We start from the raw sequence: 20,602 nt of genomic DNA, 5'->3' as shown, positions 1-20,602 counted from the left end.
TGTGTGATGTCACAAAGAGGATATGCTTTAAGTCTTGTGAAAGCCAAAAGCAGTTAACAGTCATGCTGGATCTCAACCCTGTCAAGATGGATCTCCATAATAGGTGGTGAATAGTTTGGGGAATATATTAACTTTTACTATTGGGGAAAAGTTTTAGATTAGTTTGCCAGTTTGTAACCCATCAAACTGAGGCCAATAGATATCCGTTCACAACCCTGTACCCATCAAATAATCAACTTTATGTGTGACTTTGGGATGGATTCATACGACCACATTTCCTTTCTCAAGAATGGTTGGAAGGTATGTAATTTGAATGGCTATTGCTCCCTGCTGTCAGGGTGCTGCCCCGGATCCCAGCTAGTTGCCCAGGAAATATAAAGACAAGGACAAGTTTCATACAGTCCTTTTTTATTTCAGACTTTACAGAGATTTATTTCAGACTTTACAGAGGCTATAGAACCCAGCCTCTTGGATAATGGCATTGACCCAAGTGAATCTCCACCTTACTCATACATCAACCTCATCACCTCCTCTATGCGTGCCACTAAGTGCACTCTGTCTTCAAGCTCTTTGCTCTCCTACTTTTAAGACTTGCCAGGTTCTGGGAGATGGTGGGTTTGGATGCTTTCTAGTGACAACATGTCAGCCAGCTGCTCTGGCTCTCCCATGATTTCCAAGATTCCCCCCTCATCTGCCTCTGAGCTGTGACCTCCCTCAACCCCCTGTTGTAAATCTATACTATCTTCCTCTTCCTCCTCCCTGGAAGGGTCAGGCTGGGGAGGCGGTCTCCACCACTCCTCCTCCTCTGCCCAGCCCCTGAGATCCTGGCATCCAAATGTCAACAAAGCGTACCAACCTCCCCTCAGAAACCCTTGTGCCAAATTTGGTGGCAATGTATCAAGCGGCATCCAAGTATACATTTGGACAGAAAAACCTCTTTCCAAAATATAAAGTAGATTATATAAGGGGCGGGGAGCTGGATCTGTCTAATGGGCTGGATCTTTATTTTCCCCACCTCCACTGTCAAACCTTGACAGGGATTCTCATTTGTCACTAACCTGATACCACAATGCCAACAGGTGGTCCATATTCCTTTATCCGTGCAGTTTGAAATCCAAATAATGTGAGCAAAGACTTTGCAAGCACTGGTAATCACAACCAGTGAGGAAACCTGATGGAACAGAGTTACCCCATTGTTTCACTTTATCTTACAACCATCAACCCCATTTATGATGGTGGAAGCACCCAGAAAAATCCTAATGCGATCTAAATGCACATGGCAGAATCTATGGCCGGGGGAAGGGTGTTCCTGCAAGCACACCTCCATGTGGTTATGCTAGGGATTTGAAGATCAATGGGAGATTTTGAAAAGGGCCCAGAAACAAAGAGGCCATCAACCCAGACATTTTTTTTGGGGGGGGGGGTCTAGTAATAAACACTCGGCTGTTGAAGTCACAGGCAAAGCCTTCTCACTTCACTTAGCTGTTTCATTTTGCAGCAGCAGTTTGCAATACTTGGCTGAGGAGACAATCATAATGGCTGAGGTCAAGTTTGACCTTTTGCCCATGCTGCAGCAATTTCTTCACATCGTTCATACCGATCTTGTACAATCTTCCAACACTTTCCTGCGAATCTATCTGCCTCTTGGGGTTATCTATATATTGAATGCTCTGGCGCACTGTTTCCTTTAAAAAATAAAAAAAAATCTAATTCTACCCTCAAGTCGTAGTTTCAACATTTTTTGAAAGAATGCAGTATTCCTCATTTTCTGTTTTCACTTTATTTAACAGGAGTGGTAATTTTGAGAGTGTTAAAAATATATATATTCGTGCATATTAATGGGCACCTTCCAGGCTTAAGCTGATTTATATATTTGGTGTAGTTTACAGATTATACAGATTTTGGGTTATGAAGATTTTAATCAAGAAGTATGTCTTTTTAATCTTTATGCTCAGCCTCGTTTTGCTTCAGTATTAGCTTGGCAATTAAGGTAATGAATTTTACTGAGGAAGGCTGAAGGAAGGGAGTGCTTTCTAAACAGACACCTGGCATGCACTGGTTGTCATGGTGATTTCCCAGATGCTCAAACAAGTGGAGAAAAGCAGCAATTCAATATTCCCATAACAGAAGAAGTAGAAACACTAATTGATATCTGTTTCAGAGAAACATGGGCTAGACTGTGGGATTTCAAGCTGCAGATGTTCTTAGGAAGATACATTAAGAGCTATAGTGCCCTAGAAGCACAGGAAGAAGGCACTATTTGAATACTGCATTAATCTGTGTGCAGCTAATAGGCTTCACTATCCCTTTGATTAGATGGTCATGAAGAACACACAATTTTTGCCATGCCAAGATCTGCCCTCCAGTTTTGTGAAAGTTCTTCCCACCCATCCCCTGTTGAAGAAGCTTCCATTTTTCTGTCTCACTGAGAATTTGGGCAAAATGGTATTTTGAGCTTACCTTATTGTGAGGTGACCAAGGGTGGTAGCATGCAAGGGCAGAGTGTATAGGCTTTTTTTGTGTAAAAAGGGATGCCAACTTGAATAAAATATTGGGGGGCCCAGGTAAGCTGCCGCCCCACATAATCAACAACAAAACACAGCACACACATACTATTTGAATGGAAATGCTCATCAACTTTGCAGAGGCTCAGCCCCCTCAAATATTTTATGGGTTGGGGGCAAAGGGACCTCAACCCCTAGGAGTTGGCACCTATGTGTGTAAATATTTATCCTTTGAAGGTGACTACAACTAATGCAGAATGTGGCAGCTAGACTGGTGACTGGGGAGCGGCCGCCGAGACCACATAGGTCTCTTGAAAAACCTACATTGTAGGTTTCTTGAAAAACCTACATTGGCTCCCAATACATTTTGGAGCACAATTCAAATTGTGGACCTAAATGGCCCTAAATGGCCTTGGCCCAGTATACCTGAAGGAGCGTCTCCACCCCCATCGTTCAACCCGGACACTGAGGTTCAGTGCCAAGGGCTTTCTGGCGGTTCCCTCAATGCAAGAAGTGAAGTTACAGGGAACCAGGGCCTTCTTGGTAATGGCACCCGCCCTGTGGAATGCCTTCCGATCAGATGTCAAAAAAATAAACAACTATCTGACATTTAGGAGACATCTGAAGGCAGCCCTGTTTAGGGAAGTTTTTAATGATTGATGCTTTAATGTATTTTTAATCTTTTGTAGGAAGCCGCCCAGAGTGACTTTGGAAACCCAGACAGATGGGCGGGGTATGAATAAATAATAATAATAATAATAATAATAATAATAATAATTATTATTATTATTATTATTATTATTATCCTGCCACTCAGCCTCTCTGGATGGCTATGCCTCCGGATCTGAAAAAGCTCCATAGGAGAAGTTATCTCATGATGTTTCCTCAGGGCCTTAACTGGGTCCTCTGGGAAGACTGCAGAGTCCCAGACAACATGATTCGCCTAATGGAAGGAAGGACACTTGTGAACATCGTCAGCCACTTCAGGAGTCAGATACATAAGTGGGACAAAAACCCTGTACCCCACCCATGAGTATTTCACAGTATGTATGGCACTTTACAGAACACAATTCTAAAATTTGTGGCAGGAGAGAAGAGCAGAGGAAGAGGGACCAAAGGGGAGGCTGGAGTAAACAAGGCAAGAGTTTGCTGTTGTTCCAGATACATGTGCTTTTTAGCAGTGCTTTTTTCAGGGGGGGGCGGGAATACAAGGATATGCATGCCCCTAAACATTTTCTGAATCTAAGTTTGGCCTCATTGAGGGGCAGTATTTCAAAATGAGTAGGAAAATGAGAGTACCCCTAAACATTTTTTTTTATAAAAAAAGCACTGGATTTTAGACTTAGCTGTAGGCTAAATATGTCAGCTAATGATCCACTGGCTCTTAGCTCACCCATCCTATTAGATGGTGGGTTTGGATTGCTCTCTAAGCCAGGATTGCACAGAGAGCCTACTTGAGTAGAGCAGACTCCCCACCACAGATATCCACCCCACAGCTCATTGTGTGATGGGAGAGCAGAAACCATAATGACATATAGGTCAGAACGAGTGGGACCGTTCCCCCTTTCCCCCTTGCATATGTTAAGAGAGAGAGAGAGAGAGAGAGAGAGAGAGAGAGAGAGTAGAATATGTCGCACTGCGCACTCTTTGTAAGTGCTTGCGGAGCCCTTTGAGGTTGTGAGCATCAGAAGGAATGTTCACATATCTCCAACAGCTTCACCCCGAACTCACCAGAACTCAGTTCCGGCACCTCTCAAGTGGTCACCAGTGACATTATAAGAGAACAAGGGAGCTGTTCATGTTGAGTTCTGGCACCTATTTTTATGGAAAAATAGCAATGAGCCTTAATCTTTAAGGTTGTTTTCCAATTCAGGTATGACTTCAGGTTTCATGGTGGAAAGGATTTGAACGAAGGTTCAAATGCCTTCTCTTGATCAGGTTAAAATTAAGTGATTAAAATCAGTATGCATTAATACTTACTTAATGTAGTACTTACTTTCTTATAACTTAAACTAATTAGAAGTAATGGCACTCCTGATAAATAATCATATGTGGTCATTTTCAGAAGCACATTCAATGGTGCCACTACTGACAAGATCCCAGAAACTCCTATATTTCCTTCACATAGTCATCTGAACATGTTATTCAGCAAAAAGCCCAGGTTTGCTACTCACCATATGTTTTTGAACACCTTCTTGCCATATTTACACTCTCCTTTTTCTAAAACGCACATGACTAACGATATGAAGTGTGAAGAGACCTCAAGCTGTCAATGTAAAGGCACTAATTTACGCTCTGCCTCGCTCTATTTTTTCAGGAAATTCATACAGCTGCACTTTTTGTTTTGTTTTTAAAGAGAGAGCCGAGTTTTAGTATATTTGTTTCATCATAATGATACAAATTAGTTAAGAAGTGGGTGGTGGTGGCATTGAACATTATATTATTTGATATAGCTGGTTCTTTTATTTTATTTTTTTTGTAATGAAGTATTTTTCTACTCTTGTGATTCAAGTCTGTAACAATCTCATAAAGTAATTAACTGCATTTCTCGGATTGCCCGCTGAAGTGCATAGCAAAATAAAATGGCCAATAATCATAATTTAAGATGCACAAGACATCTGTGCACCTCGTTTGCAAAGTTGTTAGCAACACGGCACAGCCTCCTACGTCTGTACATTTCATGGGCTTTATCCAGCTTCATCGCAAACCCAAACAACGTAATTGTCTTAACATTGTAATGAAGCTTAATGGTTTATATAGTAGCGGGGAAAGCATTATTGGAACAAGTACGTATTAAAGTCTCAATTGTGCACCTTAGACTTGAGAACAAACAAGAAAGCATTCCACTTCATCCACCAATCTGTTTATTATGGTATGGGGATTCTAAATAAATAATAGACTGATGGTTCAAGTTGCCGGCTTTTATGCTGTACCTACTCCTGTGCTTGTGACTACAAAATGATGAGATGGTGGAGCTTTCCCAATCTCTCCAGCTCTATGCCACTTGGGTCAAAAGTTGTGTAGGTGGCAGAGAAAATCAGAATATAAAGGCATGGAAAGACTTTGTACATAAAACCAATAGGAAGCAACAGTACGCTACCTTGGACTGTTATAGAAAGCCACATTCACTTTCTCTGCCTCTCACTAAGGCCATAGAAAGTTTCCAGAGGTGCAATGCTGGAGTAAGTTCCTTGTTGTGTCCAGGCTCAGGGGAACTGTGAACATTTTAAACCTGGTGTGGAAACATTTTTCCATCCAAAGTCTACATTTCCTCATGGATAACTTTTTGATGGGCACATGCCAGAGAAGGGTACAGCCAGAGGCAAAAAATGACAAGACAATTACTTTTGCTCCTACTTTTGAAGCAAGCATAAGTTAAAGTAACCAGGATTGGACGTAACAAGAAACTCTGGTTTGCTTCAAAGCAGAAGCTTTCCATTTCGTTTTTACAGCCATTCTAGTGCCATGTCCGAGGAAAAGTGAAATAGAAGTAACAAGCTCTTTGGCACTAGATGGTGAGTCTCCACAAATGGTGAAAAAATTGTCCCATGCAGAGGACACACTTGCAGACTGAAGTTCCACCAAATGTCACCTACAGTGAAACCTGAGATGAATTTAAAAGTTCCTCCTTAGCATAAACAACTGATGGATTTTCAGGCTGCAAAGAGAATTTCAGAAAGATGGCTGAAACATCTGGGTTCTTCTAGTGGGAATTATATTGTAATTCCCACTTTGTGGAGTATGTTGTGGGTGCAGTTTTCTGTGTTCCTTCACAGGGTGAATGCTTAAATGAAGAAGAAAAATAGGTCTCCACGACTACCTCTGCACCACCTCCTACATCTAACAAATATTCTTTCATCTCTTGTATAGCCATGCATAAAATGTTCTCCATCTAATGCATTATAGATTTGCCAGATGTAATTTAAAGCATAAGGAAGTGTTCAATAAAAAATTAATGACATTTTAAACATTTTTCAAGCTCTGAATAGGCATTTGCACTCAAGCTAAATGTTTTCTTCAAAAGCAACATTAGAAGGGGAAAAAAGAATTCATTAGGTTCCCACTTTCATTTCTTAAAAGTCTTTTTTTCATGAATGAGGCACCCTTGTATGGTATGTGACTATGCAAAACTAATTATTACCTTTCAAGAACAATATATGTATATCCCTGCAGGCTATTATCATTGAAAGCAAATCGTGTGGAGTCGAACAAACAGCCTTGAGGGCTTTCATAATTACTGACAGGGATATTAAAAGTGACAGATATGAGATGTATGCTTCAAAATAATAATAATAAAAAAATATTATGAGCACAGCTACCAATTTGTCGTTTGTATTTACTCCTGTTTGACAAACCAGACACCCATTGTGTGGCCACAAATGATCTATTTTTGCTGCATTTGGGGTAGAAATGAACGGTTCAAGCAGGCTATATTCCCCTTTCTAACAGAAGGATTCCTTCACTTCATGCAGAGATAAAACTGTGAGCTTTTAGGAAAAATAAATCAAATCTGCTAAAAGGCTTCCAGGCTACTTTCTGAGGAATGTATTTTACGCAGCATATTTCAATTAAGGATTATAAATGTTTTTTAGATGTAATTAAAACTATCCATTTAAGTTCTGCAATTGATGGGGAACAGAATTAATGTTCCATGACGCCACAAAAACTCCATATTTGCCTTTTATATTTTAAGATCCACAGAACTCAAGAGTAGTTCTCTTTGTATCCATCGCAGGCACAGAAACCATCCCTCATGCTGGGAGGTAGATTGCCATAATCATCATCATTATAATAATTTTATATGTATGCCACCTTTCCATAGTTAAAACAATGCTCAAGGTGGCTTGCATCATGACAAGATTTACATAATTACCAACATAACAAAAGTCATAAACAATAAATAAAAAGGTAAACATAAAGGACCCATGACAGTTAAGTCCAGTTGCGAACGACTCTGGGGTTTGTGGCGCTCATCTCGCTTTACTTGCCAAGGGAGCTGGTGTTTGTCCACAGACAGTTTTTCTGGGTCATGTGGCCAGCATGACTAATCTGCTTCTGGCGAAACCAGAGCAGCGCACGGAAACACCGTTTACCTTCCCACCGGAGTGGTACCTATTTATCTACTTTCACTTTGACGTGCTTTCAAGCTGCTAGGTTGGCAGGAGCTGGGACTGAGCAACAGGAGCTCACCCTGTTGTGGGGATTTGAACTGCTGAACTTCCGATCGGCAAGCCCTAAGCTCTGTGGTTTAGACCAGTGTTTCCCAACCTTGTGCCTCCAGATGTTTTTGGCCTACAACTCCCATCATCCCTGACCACTGGTCTTGCTAGCTAGGGATGATGGGAGTTGTAGGCCAAAAACATCTGGAGGCACAAGGTTGGGAAACACTGGTTTAGACCACAGCGCCACACAGCAAAAAGTACCCAACCAAATGGAAAACAATTTTACACATAAATCATAAAATCTAAAACTAAGAATACAGCATTAATATCAGTCACAATTTAAAATGACATAGATAGAAACTAAAATCAGTATAGAAAAACAAAACAAAAATGGAGCCCTCTCTGCCCAGCAAGGTAGGGCCCTTCAGGCTCCCAGCAGGTCAGTCCTGGGCAGCAGTGGTGATGGCAGCACTCCTTTATGGAGCCTGTCATGCACTTTGTGTGGGTCTCCTCTTGGTGACTGTATTGGTGTTTCAACTGGCATGGTAGCCAGCCTGATAACAAGGGTGAGATCGATGAGCACCTGTATTCCAACATCAGTACTAGTTCTGGAGTGCCTTGTAAACACAATTCACTTCTGCACTTTTGAACTGTGGAACACTAAATGGCTTTACCCTAGAACATCTAAGAGCATGCTTCTTCTCCCATAGCCTCTTAGAAGTTGGCCACTAACAGGAAATTCCAGCTTCATTGCATGACAGCTTCAGTTGCAGAGCCTTTATGCATCTGTTCCATGAATGAGACAAATCTGAATTTACCCCTCTGTCACTGACAGTCATTCAGCTTGAACTAACCACAACATAGGATACCATACCATTTCTGCATTACCTAAATGGCAGGTCTGTTAATGGTGTGACCATTAACAGAGGGAATTTCCTGGCATTTTATAGCACAGAAATTCTTAAGACAACAAATTAAACCAAATAAGTTTTTTGTTAATCAAATTTGATACATTTTCAGAAGGCTCTCCCTTCAACTAGAGATGGAGGAGAAACTTCACATTTAAATTTGGAGTTCACATTCAGCTCAAATCAAAAGACACTATTCAAAACAAGCTATGGACCCAAACAGGGCCATCCTTTGAGATTTGCATTTCCCCCCTGAATTTTGTAGTGCAGTTCCTGAGCCAAGTAATATGTACAAAAATGCATCTAAAGGGTGAAGTGTGCAAGGAAAACACTTTTATTAGTGGGAAAATACATATGGGAATGTATTATATGCTTTGCACAAAGTGCATATTGGACCAAAAATTATCTTCTGTCACTTTTTTCTCCTTAAAAAAATTGAGCAGCCTTGCATTTTTCACAGGTAGCCGACCATTCTCATGTTAGATTGCACTTCCATTCAAATTTTAAGGGGAGGAGAGAATTTTTTCCCCCAAACACCTTGTGCAAATTTGATCTTGTTACATGCTGTTCCTTCCTCTAGCTGCCTCTACGTTGGCACCACACCGTTTCCAGTGGCACCACTACTGGAAACTCTTTATTTCTTCTTTCCGATTTAATCATGAAAATTAAATCAGTCAAATAGGGATTATACCATTAACAGGGTGAAATGCTCCGTATTATGCCATACAGATGAAGGAGGACTCTTGTGTTTTGTATAAGCCTCATGCTCCAGAACTTTTTGCCACATTCAGTGCAGACATACCGATTGGAAAAGCTGCAGAAGTAATATCTGTTATAGGGCTTTTACTCTACCCTTGGTCTCCATATCTGGTCAAGATGCCACACCAGCAGTTGTCAGTCAATGCAAGTTTTTGTACTTAATTGCATGGTGACTTCTCATTTTAAAATCAGACACCAACCAAGCACCCTGCTTTTGTCACCCCGTTATATTAACGTCACCATAAAGAAAGTGTGGGGAAAGTTTTTATTTCCTTAGTATGTAAATAATTAAGAGAGAACTTTGGAAAAAGGTTTGATAAATTGAATAGTGGTTTTCGACATAGCTGTATTTCCATTCTTACTGCTTTATCCCAACCTAAAGCTGTGATATTTTTTGTTGAGCATTTTTTTCCAGCTTTTAAACAGCACTCCAAAATAATGTGCTTATATATACAGTGATACCTCGGGTTAGAAACACCTTGGGTTACAAACACTTTGGGTTACAGACTCTGCTAACCTGAAAGTAGTACCTCGGGTTAAGAACTTTACCACAGCATGAGAACAGAAATTGTGCACCGGTAGTGCGGTGGCAGCTGGAGGTTAAGAACAGACCTCTGGAATGAAATAAGTTCGTAACCAGAGGTGCCACTGTATATATCTCTCTAGATCTATCTATCTATATCTATCTATCATCTATCTATCTATCTATCTATCTATCTATCTATCTATCTATCTATCTCTATCTATCTATCTATCTATCTATCTATCTATCTATATCTATCTATCTCTCTATATCTATCTATCTATCTATCTATCTATCTATCTATCTATCTATCTATCATCTATCTATCTATCTATCTATCTATCATCTATCTATCTATCTATATCTATCTATCTATCTATCTCTATCTATCTATCTATCTATCTATCTATCTATCTATCTCTCTATATCTATCTATCTCTCTATCTATCTATCATCTATCTATCTATCATCTATCTATCTATCAATCTATCTATCTATCTATCTATCTATCTCTATCTATCATCTATCTATCTATATCTATCTATCTATCTATCTATCTATCTATATCTATCTATCTGTCATCTATCTATCATCTATCTATCTTATATTAACAGGGTGATGCCATGATGCTACATAACCAATCAGATTTGGCTACTTAGTGATTTCACTGGGGGCAAATAAAATGAGTTCAGAGAGATGTAAATAAACATGTAAACACTTTCTCAAGTGGAGCAAAAAGAGAGAATTATACAATGAGAAACACTACTCAGAACCTTCCTGATAATGTTAAATAACTTTGGCCATTGCTAACACAAGATATATTAGTAACTAATAATTAAGAGGACATTGTTCAGTCCTTTGTGGATGAAAACAATGTGGTATGGCATCCACTGTTACATTTTTGCACAGGATGGAGAAGAGAATGTGAATCTTCTGGACTCCTTTCCCATCTTTTCCAATGCTGAAAGCAAAGCCCTGATTTTTAAAGCTTTAAAGCTCAGCAAGCAGGGGACCAAATGCCACCAGAACACAGTGAAGAGAGAATTAAGGGGGTCTAAGAAAACTGGGCAAGAAATACAAAGCATAGGAAAAGTTCCCTTGACTCCAACATGGTGTTTGGGAGGAATATAAATGGATAAAGACACTCGCCGGAGGTCAGAAATCTTCCTTCCGTCTCCTGCTCTTTCTTTTATGGAGCTATGGATTATTCATGTTCTTTTTGCAATGTGAGGGATGGACAAAGCATAGCCAACTAGCTGGCCCATGGCTAGCTGACATTGTTGAATATAAATAGAAATAACACACGGCTCACTCAGTCCTAATTAAACCATGCAATCAATTTTTATGCTTCATTTGAACAGGGATCCAATATTGGATATATGTAGTTGGTGCTTGCTTTTAATATAAGGGATGCTTTCTACAAGTTAGGTGAAATTCTTAAAGCTTTATTCTAGGATGGAACAGAAGACACATTGAAATCATTGGTGTTTATTTTCATGTGCCTCTCTATAAACCGTCAAACCTATCCCTACCCCAAAATTTCTCATTTTAAGAGTCAAGTGCAACTCAGCTGACTCACCTGAAATACAAGGAATTTCGTAAGCCTATATGCCTATACCATATGATAAGCTAGTGCTCCTTAACATTACAGTTTTGCCCAGATGCTGTAAAAATGCAGTGCTCCTGCAATGATAATCTGTATTGCAGACTGTGTGTTCTCCTGCTCCTCATAACCATTCTGTCTTTCACATCACGGGCTGCAGTTCCTGCTCAGTCTCTCACCCAGGGATAGAAAATCTATAGCTTTCCTTCCAACTCACAGAGGTCCCAGGAAGTATGGGACGGATGGTCAGGGATGATGAGAATTGGAGTCCAGCAATATTTGGAGAGCCCTAGACCCTGGGTAGGGAAACTAAGCCCCGGGGGTTGGATCTGGCCCAATCATCTTCTAAATCTGGGCTGCAGACAGTCCAGGTATCAGTGTGTTTTTACATGAGTAGAATGTGTCCTTTTATTTAAAATGCACCTCTGGGTTATTTGTGGGGCATAGGAATTCATTACTTTTTTTCTTTCCAAAATATAGTCCGCCCCCCCCACAAGGTCAGAGGGACAGTGGACTGGTCCCCTGCTGAAAAAGTTTGCTGACCCCTGCCCTAGACCGTCTGTCAGCTTCCAGTGTCAGAGCGCAGCTTCCACCTATGTAAATCCACTCACTCGCTTTTTCTCTTACCTTTCACCAGCTTTGTGGGTCTCTTCTTCACCACAGTTTCCTCCTTCTTATCATTTTAACTGCACTCCCTTTCTCCACACATTGACGTCCACCCTCCTTTCCTCCAAAATCCCATTCTCAATGATAACAGATGCATGGAGCTACACCCACCCACACCCACCCACACACCCCTGTTCTGACCCCAATTTCCCATCATTCCAAGTGAACCTTCCTCCATCTGCCACAACTGAATCAAATGAGATTGGAGAGGAGAAATCAATGTCAGTAAGTTGCCCCAGTTGGCATGCAGTTCAGCTCAACATGCTTGTTTCTCTAATATACGTTCAAAAACTGTCCTTCTAATTATTTAGCATAGCTAGAAAGCCTAATCATCTGTTTAATATATCTGTTTATAGATGACACTAATTGGTTGACTTCTCTTAGAAACCCATCTCAGTTACGGCATTATTATTATTATTATTATTATTATTATTATTATTATTTAAAAAAAACATATTTGCAAAAAGGACTACTGACGCCCAGGTGTGCTTTTTTTTCCTCCTTGTGTCTTACATTTGTGTACTTATTAATTATGGTGAGAGAAGGAAACACCAACTCCTGTATAAACAGGGAGAGAGGGTAACATCCAATTATGCTTTAGCACATTTGCTGTCTGAGCTTGCACAATAACTTTTTACCTAAATGAATCTCTAATTCAGCGTATGTGGGAAAGGTAATGCTTTGAGCTATATTCCCTTCAGCAAGTGTATCGCTTATTGGACCTCATATTTGTAAGAAACACTCCAGAGTGAAGCATGTATCTCATTCTTTATCTCCCTTGCTGGTTTTTAGCCATCAGAGGTTCATGATTTTAGCAGATGTTGCTGGGTTTGTGGGTGGATTTTTTTTCATGTTTTTGTTTGTTTCAAGGCAAGTTAATGAATTGCATCCTTCCCTGCTTTCTCACTTTGGTAGTACAGGGGGACGATGACAAATGCATTCATGAGTAAGTTCCTTGCAATAGTTGGCGAATCAATTTTGCATGTTTTCCTCAATGTTTCCAGTGCAGTTGTACAGCGGAACTTGTAGTTTCACTTTATTATTGATGAGGGCATTTTGAATAATTAAAAAAACAACACACCCTGTAAAGTTGGAGTAGTGCAGACAGTAAAAGGAACCATCTTTTCTCTTAGCTTATGATCAGAGGCACTTCATGGAATAGACGTTATATGAATCAGAAAACAGAATTTTTGATCGGTATGACTGGGAGGCCCACTTCAATCATTACTTAATTGAGTTATCTTTGGGAGAAGAAAAGGCTAAGGAGGAAACCCTACACATCTTAGAGTCTCTAAGATGGTTGGATAGCACCTTGTACACCTCCTTCCAGCAACTCCTGCAGCCAAGCTGGTCCCAAACGTGTTGCTCCACTTTCCTTTTGACATCACCAAAACAGAGAGGAGGGTCCAGTTATCTGGGCAGCTCAGGACCTCCATATACACTGCCCAGGCTTGCGCCTCAAAAGGTCCCTTGGAGGCTGCTTATACAGCAATGTGAATTTACCCCCAGAGGTGCACTCCATTCTCTCTCAAAACAGACGAATCTCAACAAGACATGTGAGGGGGGTGTCAGAGATAAGCACACTTGCATCTGTGTATAACCCAGGTTCTAAAATGTGTTGGGAGCCTCGAAAGATCAAAAAGCATTCCTGCTTCAGTCTGTTGCCTTCTATATGATCGAAGCAGGCAAAAAGGTCCTCATCTTCACTGCCTTCTCCTATGCTTACTGTCACCTTATGCTGTTGTTTAGTCATTTAGTCGTGTCCGGCTCTTCGTGACCCCATGGACCAGAGCACGCCAGGCACTTCTGTCTTCCACTGTCTCCCGCAGTTTGGTCAAACTCATGCTGGTAGCTTCGAGAACACTATCCAACCATCTCGTCCTCTGTCGTCCCCTTCTCCTTGTGCCCTCCATCTTTCCCAACATCAGGGTCTTTTCCAGGGAGTCCTCTTCTCATGAGGTGGCCAAAGTATTGGAGCCTCAGCTTCACGATATAGCAGCACCTAAACAGGACTGGATTGCCTTAGAGATGTGTGAACTTCCTCAATGACTGTGGGAAAGTACTGGATTGATATGAGACTACCCTGTACATCGCTGCTTAATGCACATTACATTGAACAGTGCGGGTTCAAGCTATAAAGAATCAGGTCCCTTGAGGAATTGGATTTTTGTAGATTCCAGTGCCAATTAACTGATTCAAACCTCCTGGATTAACATGTGGATCATATTTCAGAAAGTGAGAGTCTGGACACAAAAGTTGTTGAGGTTTATTTGGGGGGAGGGGTGAAGATTTTCCAGATTTCTGGGACATATCAGCGATTTCTGCCCACACGTATGGCAACCTTACATTTCCCATTGGTGCAACTCAATATCTCAAAATAAAGTTCTAGACTAGTGTACTTTGAAGGGTGTGTGTGTGTGTGTGTGTGTGTGTGTAAATTCAGACATGGGCCTTCTCAGTAGTGAAACCCACCCTGTGAAACACTTCCATCAAATGTAAAAGAGATAAACAATTATGTGATTTTCCATAGACATCTGAAGGTAGCTCTGTATCAGGAAGATTTTAATGTCTGATGTTTCATTGTGTTCCATTATATTCTGTTGAAAGCCTCCCAAAGTGGCTGGGAGAACCCAGTCAGATGGGTGTGTAACAAGTAAATCATCATCATCATCATCATCATCATCATCATCATCACTGATTCATGTCGCTATTTGGAAAAAATAAGTTATGAATGAACACGTACAAAAGTGATGCATACCACACACTCATTTGTCTATCCTTAGTACAGAAGCTTCTCCCACTTAGCTATTCATCCATGTTAAAGAAACCACAGCAAATGGCTTACCATGTATTGTCTGCACACTTTGACAAGCCACACTTGAGTTAATGGCTTTCTCTGTTGGCCATTGGCATAAAACATAGGGGGGATGGGGTAGTGTGTTTGCCTAAAACTTATTTGTAAATGATATCAATAATATCTGGATACCAAGTTCTCCAGTTTCAATGGTGCAAGGTCGGACACGGGTAGCGCTGTGGTCTAAACCACCGGGCCTCTTGGGCTTGCTGATCGGAAGGTCAGTGGTTTGAATCTGCATGACGGGGTGAGCTCCTGTTGCTCTGTCCCAGCTTCTGCCAACCTAGCAGTTCGAAAGCACACCAGTGCAAGTAGATATATAGGGACCACTGTGACGGGAAGGTAAACAGCATTTTTGTGCGCTCTGCTTTCCATCATGGTGTTCCGTTGTGCCAGAAGCAGTTTAGTCACGCTGACCACATGACCCGGAAAGCTGTCTGTGGACAAAAGCCGGCTCCCCTGGCCTGAAGTGAGATGTGTGCTGCACCCCATAGTCACCTTTGAATGGACTTTACTGTCCAGGGGTCCTTTACCCTTTTTAATTTTATTAAGGTTAACACTAGGATGGAGAAGAGGTGGCAAAAAGACCACAATCTGTGCATTCACTGAGACTGATAAATGTGGACACCTCAAGAGCTTAACAAAATGTACAAACTTCAAGTCAAATTTTCCAGACACTAGAATTCAAACAAACCACTGCTGGTTCTCAGGTGCAGTTCAAATGTAAAACAGGACCCTGGGGATACCTCTGTGGTTCATGTTGAACATCTTTACTTGCACTTTTGGAGACTCTGTCTGTGCTAAGAATACCAGGGATTTTTCGTACTATCCATCTTGCAACATTTCAAGCTGCGATTGTTTGACATTTTAGTATGGGTGCTTTCCGCAGCTGCATCCTAGGTCTAGGACTAGGTATACATAGATGAACGGATCTGTCAATTTCAATTTCTATCAGTTTTTCATCTTTCCAGTGTTCAGTAAGCCCCATTTCTGCATTAGTTTGGAAGATTATTTTTTTAAAAAAAGAGGTCCACAGAAAAAAATATACACATTTTTTTCTGATGCAAAGATTTATAATGCATTTTGCCCAATATACACATTTTTTTGCAAGAAATGTGTCCTAATATAATGCATTTTGTGCATTATTTGCACTTCCCCCTAAAATACACATATTGGGGTGGGGGGCTGGACAACTGAAGCCCACAAAAACAGAGAAGTGTGAATTTTGAAGGATAGCTGCATTTCAGATCACATATCAGCTTGGGAATGGCGATTTGCTCTGATTCAGCACTAAACAATGGATTTTCCTGGGGAAAGCAGTGGAACAATGAGAAAACTGCTTGGATCTGTGCTTAGAAAGCACAGGACAAGTGGAAAACTGCTTGGAACAGTGCTTTCTAGATATGGAACAAGTAGAAGTCTGGAAAAGCCCAGAACCAGTGTGACCTGGGGAGAGGGGGTGTGGTTGGGGGAAGTAAGGCTTTTGACACTGTAAATCGTAATGCCCTGTGGACTGGTCTTCTGAAAATTGGCTGCCCAGATAAATTTGTAAACATCATTCGGCTCCTCCATGATAATATGACAGCAACAATCACAAATAACAATGGCTCTCAAGGTGAACCATTCACAGTGGCATCAGATGTTAAACAGGGTTGTGTTATTGCCCCAACTCTATAATAAATTATTAAATTATAAATTATTATTATTCATTATTTTCATTGCCATGATCCTACACTTTGTCTAAGGGAAACTCCCCACTGGAGTAGAAATCATATATTGAATAGATGGAAATCTCTTCAATCTGAGCAGGCTGAAAGCAAAGAGTAAGGTTACCGTAACTTCTGTCATAGAGCTTCAGTATGCTGATGACAATGTAGTGTGTGCACACTCAGAGGATGACCTCCAAACCATCCTAAAAATCTTCGCAGAGGCTTAGAAAAAGCTTGGCCTGTCACTCAATATCCAAAAAACCAAAGTGCTGCACCAACAAGTACAAAATAACCCCTCTGCAGTGCCACAAATCCAACTCAATGGTGTAATGTTGGAAAATGTTGATCACTTCTCCTACTTAGGCAGTTATCTTTCCACAAGGGCCAACATCCAGCATTGCCTGAGCTCTGTGAGTGTGGCTTTCTCCTGATTGAAGTGCAGAGTGTTTGAGGACCAGGCCATTCACAGGGAAAACAAAATGCTTGTTTACAAAGCTATTGTACTACCAACCTTACCGTATGCTTGTGAAACATGGACCACTTATAAATGCCATCTCCAACTCCTCAAAAGATTCCATCAACTGTGCCGAATGAAAGTGAGAGGGGTTGCTGAAGTATGAATTCTGCCCTTTAATTTCAGATACATGAATAACAATCTGAAGATTGCACTTGTGTAGCTTTGAACCCCTGATCTCTCTGACACCCCACTAGCTCAGGCACTGAGTGTGTGGCAGGTTATGCTACTGACCTATAAGAGCTGCACTGTGTTTGCCTCGTGTTTTGTCCTTTCTCATCCAGATATATGTGACTCAGTGGCAAAGAAATCCTCACACATCTCTCATTTTGATTCCCTCCCTCTCTCTCTCTTTTTTCCCCCTTTCTTTTCCTTCTCCTCCTGCGATGAGGCTACATTTTAATATTTTAATGTTCCATTATTTTAATGTTGTATTTTATTTTTGTTTTTAAGTTGTAATCATTCATCTTGTTTTTATTATTGCTTGTAAGCCGCTCTGAGCCCGGCCTTGGCTGGGGAGGGCGGGGTATAAATAAAAAAATTATTATTATTATTATTATTATTATTATTATTATTATTATTATTATTATTATTATTTTGTGTCAAAAGATTCTTAAATAATGGCCACATGGAGAAGCATATAGAACAAAGTTATAAAGGCAAGAAATACCAATCATTATTCAGTATCCTCCATATACCCACAATCCAGATTACTGGCATTTCAAAGTGTTGCAAATGTATTCTGAGAATATTTTTCTTGCTCTTAAATATTTATTGCAAAAGGGATTCAACACACTTCAAGTATGTGATTATATTCTTTACTCCTTGTTGTCTCATCTCTTCAAGGTTTTCAGAATTTTTGCAGCAGCAATCTCACCCAGTATGCTGCGAATCGTCAGCAAAACGACCGTTTCATTCCCAATTCCTGAATGGCCCCTTCAGCAGCTTCATGTAGATGTTAAACAGCAGCAGCCCGAATAGCATGGTTGGTTAGAGTGTGATGCTAATAACACCAAGGTTGCAGGTTCTATCCCTGTATGGGACAGCTGCAAAGCCCTGCATTATCAGGGTATCTTCCAACTCAACAATTCTATGATTCTATGGGGGACAACATGAGATCCCTTGGGATGCCAAATTAGAAGAGTACAGAATTAAACTTAGTATATCCACTTATCACACAATTACCTGTTTGAAATTTGAACAACAGTTTTCCCCCACCTGATACTCAAACCTTTACTGATTGACATGGGGAATTTAAAAGATGAAATGTACATTTCAATATATCTGAGGCAAGAATTCTCTAAAATTACACCCTGTTCCATTTATATAACATAAGGCTCTACAGATAATATATTTGTGCCTGCTCAGAAGTATGCATCATTGAATTCAATGGGTCTTACTTCGGGTAAATGTATATATTGTTATGAGTTTGTGGGTGCTAGGCAAAAGGGGGGAGGTAAAGGATCCTGGACGGTTAAATCCAGTCAAAGGAGACTATGGGGTGCAGCACTCATCTCTCTTCACGTTGAGGGAGCTGTTGTTTGTCCACAGACAGCTTTTTGGGTCATGTAGCCAGCATGACTAAACCCCTTCTGGAGCACGGAGGACTATGATGAGTGCCCGAGTGCACAGAAACACTATTGACCTTCCCGCCGCAGTGGTACTTATTTATCTACTTGCACTGGCATGCTTTTGAACTGCTAGGTTGGCAAGAGCTGGGACAGAGCAACGGGAGCTCACCCAGGGATTCAAACCACCAATCTTCTGCTCAGCAAGCCCAAGAAGCTCAGTGGTTTAGACCACAGTGCCACCCATGTCCCAGGGTGCTGGACACCTGGGTCCAGTAGCTGTTACAATTTAAGCAATGCTTGGAGTGTTACAACTGGGTTGAGAGACTAGTGTGGGTTAAGCCAGACCATGTGTATTAGGCTGTGTAATACACACTTCTAAATCTCCTGGAATCAGCATATGTGACGAGCCAATTGAAGAATGCTAAGCTTCCTGTGTCCAAGAAATAGCCTGGGATGATGAGCCATCAGGAAAGCCAAAAGATCAAATGAACTCTGTGTGTGATGGCAAATGGATGGGGACTCTTCCTCCTCCAGGTTTGAGATAGTGAGAAGAACATAAGCCAGAGTTTAGGGAAGCAAGGAGAGCCAGAAGATGAAGGAGAAACGGCAGTCAGGAAAGGCAAATTCATGGCTGATGTCTGCCTGAATCCAGGGGTGAATCAATGAAGGAAGGAAGACCCTACTGAAGCGCTAATGCTGTGAACCCTTCAGTCATAGGCTCAAGTTGTATATGTGTCTAAAGAAAGCATATGCCATATAGACACCACAGTCTCTGCTAACATGGACCCTGGGTGACCCTGGGTGAACATGCCTGGAACCCCTGGGATCTTGCACTGCTCAGAGATTGGTGTGGCATGCAACAATATGTATGGGGTTACAGTGAAAAGTCTAGTTGAGAATGCAGTTGTGTCACCAAGGGGAATCAAATGAGCGCTGGTTGCCTTAGAGACACAGTGAATTTTAGCTACAAGTGTGTGTCGGGGAGAGAAAGTAAGACCTTACAACAATGAGCTAAAAGGAAATGTTACTTTAATTAAGTGTTTGGGGACAGCTGAGTCAATTGCAAAATCTCATACATGGCAGTAGAAGCAGAAGCGTGATCATTGCCTTAAAAGCACATATTAATACACTGTTGTGAGACCAAGATTGCTGACAATATTAAGAATTGTCAGTTGCGATTAATTGCTAGATTTATTCTCAATTACAATTCTTGAATATATCGGATGAATGGTCAGTGGCTCTAGACATGTAAAAAGAAAGAAGCTAGTATTGGATTAAACATTTAAATGGTGAGTCTTTTTATCATGTAGTGAACAATCAGAATAAAAAAAAAAGCTTTAATAATCTACTGCAAGAGATTTGAATTTAGATTACCACAATTTTTCAGGCATCATGGTCTTAAAAGGAGGATTATATCGAAACTTTTTGCCTATGCCTTTCATTATTTTCTATACCTCGCTTGAACTAGCAACTATCACTTTCCTGGGGCTTATTTCCATTCTCAACATTTTTATAGCTCACACCTCAACTCGCAGTGCCTGCATTGCAATCCAAGGGTGCGACTGATTAAAGTAGAAGCTGAAATATGCAATAATTATATGCTTCAGTTTTGTCACTCATTTATTTACATATAATTTTCTTATGAGACTGAATGCATCCTGCTAGACTTCAGCTCCTACCTGAGCAGAGTGCAGCTGTATCTGGTAGCTTATTGACATTTCAGGAGTAGCCGATCAGGTGCCTTCTTGGTGATGCTGAATTCCAACTCCTATCAGCCCCAGACAAAATGGCTAGTGGTCAAATATGGTGGATGCTGTAGTCCAATCACT

The 20,602-nt window shown here is 40.8% G+C and overlaps 1 long non-coding RNA gene across 2 annotated transcripts in view; it reads left to right on the top strand.

Annotated features, from left to right (window-relative positions):
- LOC310848417 overlaps positions 1–20,602 on the top strand; it is a 249,342-nt gene that overhangs the window by 63,328 nt on the left and 165,412 nt on the right. The window contains exon 1 of one of the 2 annotated variants that reach the window (XR_014566342.1): positions 67–103. The exons of the other annotated variant lie outside the window; for it this stretch is intronic. This is a non-coding gene — a long non-coding RNA (uncharacterized lncRNA). Of the gene's footprint in view, positions 1–66; positions 104–20,602 lie in introns of those variants that run through there. 2 annotated transcript variants of the gene reach the window in all.

Source organism: Podarcis gaigeae (genome assembly GCF_964106915.1).
Source record: "Podarcis gaigeae genome assembly, chromosome: 7".
Lineage (NCBI taxonomy): Eukaryota > Metazoa > Chordata > Lepidosauria > Squamata > Lacertidae > Podarcis > Podarcis gaigeae.
The sequence above is the reverse complement of the archived record's forward strand: the minus strand, read 5'-3'. Positions and strand labels throughout refer to the sequence as shown.